The 14,686-nt window shown below is 39.1% G+C and overlaps 1 long non-coding RNA gene across 1 annotated transcript; it reads left to right on the top strand.

Moving 5' to 3' along the window:
• The first annotated feature begins 6,741 nt into the window (after nucleotides 1-6,741).
• On the top strand, nucleotides 6,742-7,417 carry LOC129350421 (uncharacterized). Its single transcript, XR_008603813.1, has 3 exons — nucleotides 6,742-6,805; nucleotides 6,877-6,939; nucleotides 7,052-7,417. It is a non-coding gene; the product is annotated as an uncharacterized LOC129350421 (long non-coding RNA).
• Nucleotides 7,418-14,686: the final 7,269 nt, after the last annotated feature.

Raw genomic sequence — 14,686 nt, 5'->3', positions numbered from 1 at the left:
ATATATATATATATATATATATATATATATATATATATATATACATACAAATGTCATCTGTTACCCTGGAAGTGAAACCTACTGGTGATAAAATAAAACAGAATCACAGAAAGCAGGTTTGATGCAGTTCTTCATCCTTTTTACTTTCAGTATAGCCCATGGTCCGTTGTGTTTTATTCAGCATGAGTACAGCTTCATCAGAATAATGCATTTTAAACTTCCTGTGGTGGAAAATGACCCGTCATCTGTCAGCAGATCCAGCTTGTCTATACTCATGCTCAAAGTAACTGCAAAGGATTGTGGGTCAGGATGGCCAGAAAAGCATGCTGGGATACTTCCCAATCCAAACAGAGGGACATCCAGGTATTCTTTGACATTCCATCTACTGGCTCATCTTTCTCTGGCTGCTGGACAGTTTGGTAGTGAGGATACTGGAATGCAGATGAGTCGTCGTCTACGTATTAGGAGTCTCATTTAGCGTGTAGGAAGCTAGAGCTGCAGGTTACTGATTTATTCATTTTGTACTCATTTACTTTGTCAAAGCTTGTAGAAGTTTTGACCTTTCACCAGCTAGAACATGCAACTAAATCTGAGCAGGGAGAGAAACAGTGGTGGTCACGTGGACCTAATATTTTCAACATCTTTTCATCATCCAACTTAGTGTGAATCTTTTACCTCAAAGCCCTGCAGCAGGACGTCAAACTGATTCTAGTCCAGGTTCCACATTCAGCCCAGTCTGATCTCCAGTAAAACCACAGCATAATAACCTATAAATAACCACAACTCCTAATTATTCAATTTGTTTTAGTGCAAAAAGCACATTTTGAAAATGTTCACATTTGAAGAATTATCTTTTGACAAAACATTATGAACAACCAGAAATGTTTTCAGAAAATAAGTTAAATTTCAACAGTTTTATGCCTCAGTTCATCATTTCCACATGACAACTTCCAGAGTGTCTACAAAGGAACACATTCAGTCATTTAGTAACTGAACAATCTTGTATTTAACTCTATGATCAAAACAACTTGTCATGATGTAGAAACTATTACAAATTTACAATCTGCAGTTAATGTCTTCTCTGGAACTTTTACACTGCATGCTGTGACCTCTGACCTCTTCATCATTCTACTAACAAGTCAGGACTCTGGGATTAAATCTGGGAAAAGTCATGTTGTTGATGGACCAATAGATGGCAGCAGAGACTCAGACACAAATCTCTGTCCCTGCAACCCATCAATAATCAATAATAACACTGATACATTATCAACCAATCATATTTTGGTCATTTTCTACATATTTCTGGTAGTTTTAGCTCATATTTTGGTCATTTTGTTCATATTTATGGTAGTTTCATCTCATATTTTGGTCATTTTGAACATATTTCTGGTAGTTTTAGCTCATATTTTGGTCATTTTGTTCATATTTATGGTAGTTTCATCTCATATTTTGGTCATTTTATTCATATTTCTGGTAGTTTTTTTTGTCATATGTTGGTCATATTTTATATATATATATATATATATATATATATATATATATATATATATATATGTATTTCTGGTAGTTTTATCTGTGTGTATGTGTGTGTGTGTGTGTGTGTGTGTGTGTGTGTGTGTGTGTGTGTGTGTGTGTGTGTGTGTGTGTGTGTGTTTATACATATATGAAGAAATGTGTACATTGAATGGAAAGTCCAGTGGGAGTCTGAGTGTCACCAAGTCAGAGTTTATGTCTCAACTGTGGACATTAGAGAAGACAGGCAGAGACAGTCTTAGTGGGCGGAGCTAAACTACCTGAAACCTGTGTTTCATTCATTATAGATCTCATTCCGTCATTCTGAAATCAGTTTATTTCTCCCCCTCTTCTCTGTAACTATTTAGTTTAGAATTCTTTGCCAATCCTGACAACTTTTGATAGAACAGCAGAAAAATACCTTCAATTATTACAATATCACTGTGATTCTCCACTGTGTATTATGCAGAATTGTAATATGATAGCAATTTATTTGTGTTGTGTTCATTATTGATGCCTTTAACTCTTCCATGCATAGAGGTCATGACAGTGTGCAGCTCTTCTAAAGCTGTTTTCTAGTATGTGCATGAGTTTTGATGGCATAGTTGGACATCAGCCACTACAGTGGATCCTATTGCATCATTTCTTACACTGCCAGTGATTGGCTAGCCATTGCAAATTCTTTAAAAAAAGAGTCAAACCAAGACGGCCGACAGGCAGCCAGAAACACCAAGTAGCTCATTTTCTTTTGTTCAAACCTTCTATAAAAAAGAGACCTTTGCAGGAAAGAAAAATATGGTGACATCGAGGAACATCTAAGGAGTTATGCAATTGCAAAATTTTCCAAGTATTGATGTTATATTGGGAGGCAATTATGATTAATCTCATGTCCACTAAAGTGCACATCATGCATCACCAGCTATATTTCAGCTACAATTCATTGACCACAATTAGGCTATTACTGCTGCTGTTCTTGAAAATATGTCATCTGAGAGACTTGGGAATCTATACAGGAGAGTGAATCCCTCAATGCTGTTTGAATTATTTATGCATCAATTATTTTATTTTATAGTTCACATCACATTTCACAGTTCAATACACTGTATATCATTTTATCCATTTGTTTGTTAAATCCATATTTCTAGAGCAAAATGCATGGTGGCCATCTCAGTGGACATGTAAATATATTTTTTAGAAAAATGGGTTGAAATAAAATAAAGTTCAAACCTTGTTTTTCATGCCTAAAGATGAATAAAAACAATTGGGGGGAAAAAAATCCTGACTGAGGTTATCATAATTCATGCATGAATGGGTTAAGGCGACATACCAAACAGTGACGTTTCAATTCCTTTTTGGACAATATACTAACATACATGAATTATTGACACACAAACTTACAAATTCTCAAAATACAAGCTCCTCAACTCTGTTCTTGGTTACAGTGATTCATTAGATGTACTTCTATTTTTCTTAAATTACCATGTTTTCATAGCATCATCAAAATTTAACTGAGTTTTTTTTTTTCACAATGTGATTTCAACATCATCAAAAAATAACCTGTGCTTATTCTAGTGATCTTTTTTGGTAATATGTTTCTTGATTACCACCCATTTGTGCTTCTATCTGCCTTCATCTTTGCAGACGGTGCCAACATGATTGACAACAGATGAGATTTTTCTTAATTATTCATTCGTAAGAACTTAAAATTTGTTATTTTTAACTGCTCTAAGCCTCAAGCAGAGAAAGCATAAACCTCCTCTTTGGTATTATCTGAACACGACATCATGACGATTTACTCTAATGAAGCTGGTCGAGTTTTGAGGAAAACACTTTAAATGAACAAGTCAAGTATATTCTAACCACCTGGAGCCTGATGTGCATCAAGAAACATGATGTTTCTTGATGCACATCAGGTGCTGCTGATCTGATCTGACCTGACGTTCAGCCACAGCATCAGTGTCTGATGAAGATAGGACAGCAGATCAATCCTGTCTAACATCCTACTTCTGTTTCCTCTCACCTGAATCTTCCAACAAACTCCCCGATGTTCCTCCATCTGACGAGCAGAGTCCGTTCAAAAAGTTCACACTTAGTGCAAAAAATATTCATTCAAAGATGAAGAAACCATGAAAAGATCAATAAAACTAGGTGAAGGTTAAATAAAGTGGAGCTGTGTGGCATGTGTGTTGGTGGTTTGATCCCGTCAGGTGTGTCTGAGTGGAACGTACCACCTGCTCAGGTCAGCGGGGGGAACACAGAGATACAAAAGTTAAAAATCCTGGCTCTAAGCCTTAATACAGTTTAGAGTGGACTTCACAGTTTATGTCACATGAGTGCATCTACATTAGCATAACATTTAATTTAATGTAGATGAGTTTTACTGCTCCAATCACAGACTGACCTGCTGCTGACATCACCTGTTCACCTGGAGCTCACCTGTTCACCCGACAGCAGCAACAAACTGGAGAAGAACTGAGGGATTCTGATGACAAGTTCATGGATCAAATAATAATTCAGTGGAATCTTTACTGCAGTAACACATTTTCTTCACCATCATATTACCTGAAAACTAAAAGACTCTCCTCAGTGAAGCAGCTCCTGGTTTATAAATCAAAACGCTGGAAAACAGAGAAATACTAAAAGATCATTTTATTAAAACCAACAGAAGCTGGAAGAGGATTTTTTTTTTAAAAAAAGGCTTTTGTTGCATAAATTCTGCAGCTTCCTGTTGTTGTTGTGGGAGCAAGGTTTGACAAAATCGGACTTTCTGAGTGTAAACTGACTCAATGAAACCTGAACTCCAGTCAGAGAGAACAGGTTCCATTAGATTAGATTCTTTATTGTCAGTGGAAAAACAAACATTTTTAGTGCCCAAAACACCACGACAACATGAGTAAACTTGTTTTATGGCCTAACAAAGACAAAAACACACACAAAAAAAACTCTTAGATTTTATTTTCTTTCAGATTCTGTGCTTTTTAGAATCAAAATGAAAATAGAAAATAAAAATCTATGTTTCAGTCCAATATTTTACTAAAACATTTCACAAATACTCCAAACACTGATAGGAACATTTCATATAAATCATCCATGCAAAAACCTCCAATCTCCAATTATTCTTTATAAATTTATAAATTTTTACTGATATATCTGAAAAATATCCAAAAAAGGAAAACATACAGTAGAATTTTTTTTAAATAAGTAAAAAACAAAACACATTTTCACATCGGAGCTCAGAAACTAAAATCATAGTATTTTAAACATAAATCTCACGTTTAGGTCGGATATTGTCCATTTATAAAGGAAACACAGAAAAGTGGGAAATATAAAAGAGAAATATTTTTAAAGAAGTGATAAAAAGCCCTCATTTCACACACGTACACACTTATAACGACCAGAATTATCACCAGAAGGACTCAATTATCAGCCAGAAACGTTAAAAACAGAAAGAATTCATTAGTTTTCTTTCCATCAGAGAAAATTAAGCATATTTAGGCTTAAAGTCTTGTGAAACTATCTTTACTGTACACATGGTTAGTGCTGCTCTGAAAGATTTTTGCTGCTCTAACACTGGAAATTTCCCCTAACCTGGGGAGTAATAAAGGACTGTCGTATATCTATGTGCAAGAACTGATACCTCATCTTCCTGTATATAGTCTTCTACATGGTATTTAAAAAAAGATCTGAATATAATGTTATCTGCAATTTTTGCACTGTGCTTATTTTTTTCTTATTTATTCTTGCACTGCATTTTTAATACTTTTTCTTTGGAGCTTCTGTAACGGTGAATTTTCCCCTCTGTGGGATCAATAAAGTTTATCCTTATCCTTATCAGAGCAGGGTGCGCTACTGCCCTCTGGCGGACACAGGCGGTAACGACACTATTATTATTTGAGGCAAAGCAAGAGACATTACAGATGAGCAGCCACTTCCTGTTTCAACGTAAAACTTTTGTAATGCTCTTATGCTAAAACGTGGTTTTGTGACACTCAGAAGAATCTGCAGTATGAACCAAAATGTATTTAAGGACCACGAGCTTGTCAGCTTCCTCAAATTGTGTTTGTTGTCACTTTACGTTCAAAAATGAACACGTTATAGACTTTTTCAGCTCATTTCTTCTTTTTCTGGAGCTTTCTAAGGATGTTTTATTTCCCCGCGGTGTTGAAGCATCACTCGGGATGTTTCTCTACCATCTGGGGTCCGTTTCACGAAGCAGGTTCAACAAACTCTGAGTTTAACCCTGAACTCGAGTTGATCTACTCTGAGATAGAAAACTCTGAGTTTTCGGTTTCACAACGGCTGATTTGAGTTGGTTTAATCAACTCGGAGTAGTTTCACCCGGAGTTAAGCGCGTGCACCACAACTATAAAAAGACAGCATCAATGAAACCCGATTCGACGAGTCACCATGGCAACGGGGAAGCGGATGACTACACCGTTTGAATTGGAAATCTTAATGCGCTTATATAGCGAGTTTGAGCACGTTTTTAGAAAGAAGTGCAACACCTGCAGCTGCAAAAGAGAGGGAGAGGGCGTGGGAGAACATTGCTGCCTGGGTCAATGCGTAAGTTTAAATCACAATAATATTACAGGGGAAAACTGTTTGAATAGTAGACTATTAAGTTATTTCATTTAGGTGCAATCCTGCGGGGTAGAAACGCACGTGGCAGCAGCTGAAGATGAAATATAAAAACATTTTTAAAACAGGTAAGAAGTTGGCATAATCTCATGGAGCTACCTCATTTTGATCATGTTTTACATTGTAAAGTATCCTAAATATTAGGTGGCTGTTTGACTGTGCATTGGTTTTATCCCAAACACAGCCTAAATGTCTGCATCCATATCATGTTCTGTTAAATAATTAAGCCTATTTAAACTAACACAGACTTCTACTCAGCCAACAGAAAGAAAGGAGATGCCCGTAAAACAGGTGGTGGCCCAGCACCACCACCTCTAACGGAGGCAGAGGAGCTGGTCCTAAGCCAGAATTTGGGAAGGCCAGCGGCTGAGGGAATCCCTGGAGGGAGCTCATCCTCTGAGACCACCCCCCAAGACACAAGCGCTTTTATATAATGTAATGTGTGTGTGTGTGTGTGTGTGTGTGTGTGTGTGTGTGTGTGTGTGTGTGTGTGTGTGTGTGTGTAACCCATGTATATGTATATATGGAATGTTTTCAAGCATATTCATACAAATATTTATTTCTCTTTTGGGTCTTTTTTTCTTTTGGCCCAACAGATTCTGATGGTGTTATCTGCCTGGTGGAGCCCCTTCACACCACAACAGACCTTGTAACTGTAAGTAGGCAATACTCCAAAGATTTTGCCAAATGGTAGTTTAAGTCCACTGAAACATATCACTCATCTAGGATGAAGAGGATGAAACTGTGTCTGCTGCCTTCATAGAGGGGGATCCAGAAAGGCATACAGAGGTATGTTACTGATAGTTCTCTTCCCATTCACATTTCTTAACATTCTGGTGGAATATAGAGTGTGACATTTAGCCTACACTGAAGTATTGCACATTCTCATCCTTTTTAACAGAGCATGGCTGGACAGCAGCAGGATGGTTCCTCAACTTCCACTGCACAGATTGACACAGTGAGATGGATGTTCAGTAAACACCAGAGGTTCAGGTTCCATGGAATTCATGTGCAACTGTATAATTTAATGTCCTTTATGTATTCCCAGTTACCAGTAAAACAAATATACAAAATCCACTTGCTGAGAAAAATACAAAAAACAGATAAAGAAATGCAGTACTTGGACCACCAGATTAAGAAGGCAGATCTGGAAATTGAAATACTGGAGCACAAGTTAGAGGTGGGTGCAGGTCACAGGTGAATTATGTTAACTACTGGAACATGAACTAAACTAGCTCTTTTATTTGTAGGAAATAAAGAAGACCAAATGAAATGTGTGTCATGTGTTTATTTCACTGCTGTGGTGGTGATGATGGTGACTTAAATTCTAAAGTGATTATTGCATATGGTGTCTCTGACTGCTCTGCTGTCCTGATAGCTGGCAGGTGGATGAGGTCATCATCTGGGTCTTCAAATTGTACGGCAGGGTGTTGCTCTCCTCTAATAGTGGCAATATTATGAAGAACAACACATGCCACAATAATATCACAGGCCTCTCAGGAGTCACCCTGAGGTGATGTAGACACTGGAAACGGGCTTTCAGCAGGTCTATGGTCATCTCCACCCCGGCTCTCATCCTGCAATGAGCCCGGTTGAAGTTCTGTTGGGGGCCTGGTTCAGGGTCAGGGTATGGGGTCATCAGCCTGGGTTGTCATGGTAACCCCTGTCACCCAGCAGAAGGCCATCAAACTCTCCTGTAATATATACTGGATACATTAGAGCAGGGGTCACCAACCTGTTTGAACCTGAGAGCAACTTCAAGGGTACTGAGTCGTATGAAGGGCACCTTGTTTGATACAAACTTTCTCACTATCAAACTTGCGCCATCGTCTTTAAACAATAATAATAATAATGAAAATAATATGTAAAAAGACTCTCCGATCACATTTATGTTATTTATTCCTTACAATAATTATTAACAACGATTTCCACAACGACAGTAGGAAACACACACACACACACACACACACACACACACACACACACACACACACACACACACACACACATATGGAAATCTGTTCCAATATTTAAAAGTCAGAGGTATCCCATCTCTGAAACTTTGGTAAATATCTTTGGTAAATATTTTTCTTGGCAGTTTTGTATGAATCAGCATTTTCTTCAACATCACACCAGTTACATTTCTGTGCAAATTATCACTTCTAACATTTTTAGGAAATCATTAACTGTCATCAAATCATGCTTCATTTGTGCAAACCACTACCTTTGTAACACTTTTGAACAATTCATGAACTCTGTCCCATGTTTGTACAAATTATCAGTTATGTAGGAAAAAAAATCAACTCTTTCACATTTTGAAATGAATCCTATCACATTACTACTAATCACCTGCATTTTTCACCAGCATTGCAAGATTTTAACAGATCATGACAACAAATCATTATGCTTTCAACAAATTATTTTTCACATTTGATGTTTTGAATGACAACGTGTTACCTCTTTCTTTGTCTGTAAATGTGTGTTAGTGGGAAGCCTGGCATTGCAGAGCTTATCATGTCTTACCTTTACCTTGCAGCTCACAGTTCAGATGGTTCAGTTTCCCAGTGATGTCCGTTAAAAATGCCAGGTCAAGAATCCACTCAGTGTCCTCAAGCAGCAAGGTGTCTTCCCCTTTGGACTGCATGAACTCTTTGATTTTGGCCAACAGTGACAAAAAACGCTGCAAAACTGGTCCCTGCTGATCCATGGGGTTTCTGTGTGTAGTAACAGGTCACCATGTTCAGCTGACAGCTCCTCCAGCAGCACCGTAAATGTCCTGGTTGTTTGGCTTTGGAGCCATTTATTATCTTCACGACACGAGTCATCACATGATCAAATCCGGCCACTTTTGTACATACATATGTCCTGCTGGTGAATGATGCAGTGGTAATGTAGGAATGTTTTGAAGTCTGGATCACCTCTGCATCGTATAATGAAGCCTGCATGCCGACCCCTCATGGAGGAGCCCATCTGTCGTCACTGAAACAAGCTTTTCTAATGGTACATTTTTCTCCACGAAGAAACTTTTCGCCGCGTAGTAGATGCCAAAGCTGCCTTTAAGTCCCGGGCTTTTTCTGTCCGTAGTGCGCATACAGTCTATGTGCTACCAGGTGGCTAGTTAGCATGGAAGCTTCGTGGCGGCTAAAGTCGCGTCTCTCCACATTGTGCCGCTTTGCCGACGCAAAAGTCGCCCTGCAAATAGGACGCATGCATTTATCCTTCACTGTCGTGAAAAAGAACTCTTACTCCCAGTCATCGTGAAAATAGTGTTTTCTCTTTCACTTCTCTGTCATGTTTTCAGGGTAAAAGCCACATCTAGCTTCCCGAAGTGTCTGCGTCCGGACGCTGCAGCAGTGACGTGGTGGTTTGACATGCGCAGTGAACTTTGACTCGGACAAGGTGAAAATAACACAGAAGACGTTTTTTTTTTTTCAAATTATAATAAATATTGTAATTTAAAATCTGCATTAATGTAAGTATTTTTGATTTAAAAAGAACACCAACTATAATTTTTATAAGGAATTTCATGGTGACTAGTGTTATTTTTAGAACGTGTGGAGGGCAACTCACATGGTCTCTGCGGGCAACCAGGCGCCCGCGGGCACCGTGTTGGCTACCCCTGCATTAGAGTATATTAAAGGAGGGAGACAAGTGAATTATATTGTGAAAATCTTTAGGCTGCTCACCACGTTGCAGTCTGTTGCTCAGGTTAGACTCATGATAAATCCTCCAGTCATGAACAGATCCAGACCACTTGGCCTCCACATTGGAAATGATGTATGCAGCATCACATATGATTTTGACAGTGCAGAGAATGACAGATGTTGAACTATGATGCAATCTTTAACATTGTGAAACCGTAGTCAATCTACCTGTAGCCTACCTGCACATTTATACTGTGAATGGACTTCCTATTCACATAATGGGCTTCATTATGTGAGGGAGCTGTGATGGGGATGTGGTGCCATCAATGCAGCCAATCACACTGGGAAATCCTAAAAGAAATTAAAATTACTAATCACAGTCTGAGGTTGCAGCACGATGCCATTAACAGAATATGATTTAAAATTAATTTAACAGATCACTACATCATTCACCTGCAATCCTGTGGAACTCCTCCTTGATGGCTCTGACAGGTTTATGTCCAGGGAAAACCACAAAGATGGTAAAAGTCGTTTCAGGGCCAGGCACACTTTTCTGACCGCTCTACATATAGTTGTCTTACTGAGGTGCTCTGCATCTCCTACATTATATAAAAAACTCCCATTTGCAAAGAACCGCAGCGCAACACACAATATCTGCTGGGATGTGAGAGCATGACTGCGGTTGGTAATGTTGCAAATGTAAGGACGGATTAGGGTGTGGATGTAGGTTATGGATTGTGAGGTGAAACGGTACTGTTCAAAAAGATAATTGTCCGGAAATGCGAGAACATCTATGCATGGTCTGAAAACAATCTCCCGACGAATATTTAATTCTCTGCGCAGTAATGCTGCTCCTTCATCTACTGGATCGTTAATAAACGGACATGACATTTTGGCAGACGGCAGAACTAGACTTCGCCAAAACTCGCCAGCTGACTGAGGCCTTGTCCACACGTAGCCGGGTATCTCACAAAACGAAGATATTTTTCTACGATTCGACCTATCATCCACACAAAAACGCAGATTTACGTCATCAAAAACGATTCTTTTTAAAAACTCCGACCAAAGTGAAGATTTGCGAATTCTCCGTTTTGTGGACATCAGTAACCGGGGTTTTGCGTTTCGAAACGTCACCGCCTGCGACAAAATATGTTCTTACGTCACATATGCGACCTGTGTTTACATTCAGTAACAGTATGGATGCTCTCACAAGGTTTTGGCCGCTGTTTCTTGTACAGGCGCTTTTTACTTGCTTGTTTTTACAAGCCCAGATACTGCTCCACATTCAACAACACAGGCGAAGGACGACGTTAAGGACGGTTATTCTCCACCACCTTGCCATTCCAGCTTACTCTGATTGGATAGGATTTGGGGAACTACTGCCACCTAAAGGTCCGGCATGCTTATGAATGTGCTTAAAAACGCACTTATGCGGTTAGGTGTGGATGAAGTTTTTTTCTAAAAACGAGGTGGTGTGTACGTAAGTTTTTTTGTAGACGAAGGGGGAAGGATATTCGGTTTTACAAAAACCCTGCTACGTGTGGACAAGGCCTGAATGAATGAGGAAATGAAATGGCGTGGCTGAAAGAGGGTGGAGACAGAGAGAAACTCAAGGTTTACTGAGATAAACCTGGTCCCGACCAGGTTAGAGTCATAGAGTCTGTTACTATGGTAACTGACCGAGAGCTTCAGTTACCTCTCTTTGTGAAACAGGGTAGAGTTACTCCTCTGTCTCTGGTTTGAGTTACCTCCCTTTGTGAAACGGAAACCTCTGAGTTTCCCTCATTTCAGGGTTAACAAACTCAGAGTTTTCACTAAACCTGCTTCATGAAATGGGCCCTTGGTGAGTAAAAATCTGCTTTATTTCTCAGTAAACTGCTTATTTTCCAGCATTATTATTCATGAAAAACCTTCAAAATGGCTCTCTGGGCTTCATTTGAGACTTTTCTTTGATTTTAGAGACTTCACGCCTGCTTTGCTTTTGAAGAAAACTTTTAAATTCCTCCTAAAAGTTTCTGTTCTGGTTATTTTCTGCTCCAGTAAAACTTTAAGCTGAAATTTTTGCTGTTAAATGTGTTAATAATGAATATATAGAAAGCTCCGTGCTGCAGGATGTTTAAGATGTTTTCTTTTCTTTGAGAATCTGTCATAATTTAGCATTTTCCAGCATTTAAATGCACATTTTTGTGCCGTTTAAATGTGTTGTTCAGTGGACTGGTAGAGACATGAAATGAACAAGAAGCTGCAGGTGCAGAAGAAACGAAGTCTGGAGACTAAATGAGACGTTTGATGTGTTTGAAATGTGGTTTGAAAAGAAAACAGCTTTGAAAATGAAACGTTTCACAGCCGCAGACGAGCGACTGGATTTATCAGAGGCTTAAAAACCGTCAGATAGTAAATTACTGATAAACACGGTTAAAGTTATGAATTATCTGATAACTGGTGCGTATTAAAATCACCACGGTTCAAATTTCAGCTCATTTTGGGCCATTTTAAACAAATTTTGGACAATATGAGTTTTTAAAAAATCATTTTAAACTTGTTTAGGGCACATTTTGAATGAGCAACGACAAATTTCAAGACACTGAAAAACTTTGAACACGTTTTTAATAATTTTGGACTAATTAGGTCATTAGGACAGGTTTGAAGTAATTTTTTGGGACAATTTTAACTCATTTTTGACATTCATTGAGTCATTTTAGACAAATTTGATAACTGGGGGAAAGTTTCGAGTAATTATGGACAACCTCTAAGTTTCTCAGTAGATTTCAAAACATTCTAACTTTTGAAAGTTTCAAGGCATTGTTTGGAAGTTTCAAGTTATTTTGAATAGTTATTAGCTAATTTTAGACTGCTATTAGCTCATGTTAGACAGTTATTGGTAGAGATGTCCGATAATGTCAGCCCACCAATACTATTGCCCCGATATTGGCAGGAAAATGCATTATCTGTCAATATCGTTATCGTTTTTTGCTGATTATTAAAACCGTTAAAATAATGCCTGGATTTCGTCAGCATTTACCAGCTCTCAAATGATCACGTCATGAAACTGCATCAGCAGCATGTAAACAACGGAGTTTGGCTCAAAAAAATAAAAGGCCTACATTCGTCTACCAATGGAATGAGGGGAACGCAGCTTTTGCTCTCAACCTAATAATCAACTAATATCACTAGCCAATGGGAAGTAGAATGGGGGCGGAGCTTAGAAAGGCGTTGAGATCCAGCTGCAGGTGAGTTCACTGTTATAGGATAGCCTTACTTTTTACACCGACAAATCAGTAAAGAAAGGATGGTTTTATGTTGTTCACATGTTTCAACTGCAACTGCAGTCTTCTTCAGAGCATCATCTGACGTGTGCTGACGTGTTCTTTTTTATCATGTGACCAGTCTGACAGATCTGTCAGAATCTGCCAGACCGGCCACGCCCCCCGCCGTCCGGTGGTCTCTGGAGGATGGAATCCAGGGTGGAGGTCATGGTTACAGTGACGCAATGATGCAGAAATCTTTAACCAATCCGTGGATCCAGACTATAAACCGCATCACTGCCAAAATCTAATCACCTGGTCCTTGTGTCATTTCTGACCTTCCCTGGAAATTTCATCCAAATCCGTTATTCCGCTTTTTTGAGTAATGTTGTGCACAGACAAATAGACGGAAAGACAAACGTTTGCTGATTGTCACAAAACTCCGCCGCGTTCCTTGGCGAAGTAAAAATAAAAGGCGCTTCCCGCGGTTGGAAGAGTTAAACAGACGGAAAGCCCTTTGGCTGCTGGAGAAAATAAACTGGAGTCTGGTGCTTCTGTACCCTGTGTTTAAAAAAACTCATGAACGCAACTAGCGGCAGAAAGTGCTGCCACGCCACGAGTCAGACCCACAGAGCTGCTGTCCTCTGAAACTCACAACTGGTTTACCGGGACCATCATCCACCACAGAGGAACCGACATCAATGGCTGAATTAATTTAAAAACACGCGTGTGCTCGTTAATTGCAGAACACAGCTTGTTGTTCACCAGATCCCAGCCACTCGTTAATCTGTGCTGAAGATTAAAATGCTTTGTCCAAACTGTCCGTGCCATATCAGCATGTTGCTTCCATAAATACACAGGACATAGCACCAGCATAACGTGTTTTCATTGGATATTGACGAAGCAAGAAATAGGATAACACAATGGAGGGGATTCCACAACGGAAGTGCTCCAGGTCACTAGATGGCAGAGCTGAGTTTCAACACCAGAAACAGATAACGAGTGAATAAGAAAGTTGACGTTGGAGGGAGAGACTACTCGAAAAGGTATACTTTTCTCTTTCCTACGTTTTTACGTGTCTCTCAGATGTTGCTGTGAAAATACTTGTGTAGGTATAGTTGATTTACATAGCTGATTTTAGTGGGGTTGAGATTGTGAGTACTGTAACTAACATTATGGGACACACCAGGTGTGTGTGTTGCATTCATTTTAGTTTACATTAATTTAATCACTTTATGTGTATTTGAAGCAGTCCACAATTATCAATGCTTCTCTTCTAGGCTGCCATGTCCCATGTGTGAGTCATCCAGGTACCTTGTTAAATACCTGGTGTGTCCCAGAAATTAATGTTTGTTACAGTAACGTTAACACTACAAATTCACTTCTCACAACCCCAAGCCCACTAAAATCAGCTGTGTAAATCAGCAAAACCTACACAAGTATTTTCACAGCAGCATCTGAGGGCCACATGTAAAAACTTAGGAAAGAGAAAAGTATACCTTTTCAAGTTGTCTCTCCAATTTCAGTAAGATTTAAACAACTTCTAGCCGTGTATTAGACCACTCTAAGCCACAAGTTGGAGTGGGAAAACCACAGCAAGCTGTGGATCAGGAAAACCACGGCAAGCTGTGGATCAGGAACACCAGG

This window comes from Amphiprion ocellaris, chromosome 13 (genome assembly GCF_022539595.1).
Source record: "Amphiprion ocellaris isolate individual 3 ecotype Okinawa chromosome 13, ASM2253959v1, whole genome shotgun sequence".
NCBI classification, from domain to species: domain Eukaryota; kingdom Metazoa; phylum Chordata; class Actinopteri; family Pomacentridae; genus Amphiprion; species Amphiprion ocellaris.
The sequence above is the reverse complement of the archived record's forward strand: the minus strand, read 5'-3'. Positions and strand labels throughout refer to the sequence as shown.